Here is a 1,430-nt window from a genome sequence, read left to right as displayed (position 1 = left end):
ATTAGTTCCTTGAATTGGATTTCTTCCTGTTTGGTTTAAACAAACATTCAAACAGTTGCCACTTTCTACAGTAAGATACCGTAAATGATGGTTGGCTCAGATAGAGTATTTCGAATAGGTGTTCCTGTTTCGTTTGGTACTAACTAGCGCAAGAAACTTAGTGAAACAGAGGGTTTGTTTCAGCCTAATTGACTAACTTTCATACAGTGTTAGCCGGGATCCGTGAGAATAATTCTGCAATGCGAAAGAATGAGTGTTATATACTATGCAAAAGGGATGGGATTCTATCGGTCGATCGGACAGTCCATGTACGTATCAACAGCAAACCCAAGATCAAGAGACTATGTTTTCGGCGTCAAAGTTGACAATACTGCCCATTAACATTTTTTAAAGTAGGTCCGTTGGATATATTTCATGTTTGAGACAAGTAAAAACATATCAGGGAGTAAATTATTAGGTTGTGGTACGATTATTCCTATTTTGTCATATTTTAAGATCCGATGTTAATTTAAGGTCATTTCAATTATTTGTAAACTAGTGACTTCATTGTGAAATGAGCCCTTTTCCAATGACTAGCATAGATTCGCAACTAAATTACTTGTAGTCCCTTACTTAAATCAAAACTCTTTGTATCTAACTGCACCCTAACGTTTACTTAACCATAAAACACGGTGAGTATCGTTTCATGCTTTCCGAAGATATGCGATCCTTATACAACGCTGCTAATCTTCGCTATGTGCTATGTTGCTAGTTACGTTGACGTTGCACTATTTTCGGTCGGCCGCGATCTATCAAACCGAAACCAATACCGATACTTTTCTTTAAAAGAAGCTGGTTGTCTTTTCCGCGCATATATTTTCTTATTATATGAACTATCGTCGAACGTCTAACAATAAGTTGTAAACAATAGGAGCACGCGTTATGTACACATTCCCCTGATTCACATTTCATACGGGTTTGCAATATCATTATGTATTTAAAAGTAAATATTTCATGGACTCCTTTTATATGAACGTGATCCTATTGTGTAAACGAACAATCATAGATGGTGAGGAGAAATAGCCGACTCCTATAAATAGCTATATAAAGAGCTGAACTCCCATTACACGAACGATTTCGTTATATGAATATGCTTGTCCCTCGACAGGTTCATATAAACGGAGTTCTATTGTACGTACATACATTTATCTCTCAGCCGTATACATACATCGTGCATACTCATATTATTATGTTAATTGGGAACATTGCACGCAGATGTACTATTGTATACAGAGACCTGTGTGATGATTTCCCGAAGTTAAAATTTTATATTTCAATTTTATTATCTCATTCTATGACATTCGCCAAATTTTGTCTCGTTCAGCCATCGATGGCAATCGGAACTAAATATTAGCTCAAAATATTGCCGATCTTTCCTTTTCGTTGCATAT

This window comes from Bombus vosnesenskii, unplaced genomic scaffold, assembly GCF_011952255.1.
Source record: "Bombus vosnesenskii isolate JDL3184/JDL3185 unplaced genomic scaffold, Bvos_JDL3184-5_v1.1 scf7180000013288, whole genome shotgun sequence".
NCBI lineage: Eukaryota > Metazoa > Arthropoda > Insecta > Hymenoptera > Apidae > Bombus > Bombus vosnesenskii.
The sequence above is the reverse complement of the archived record's forward strand: the minus strand, read 5'-3'. Positions refer to the sequence as shown.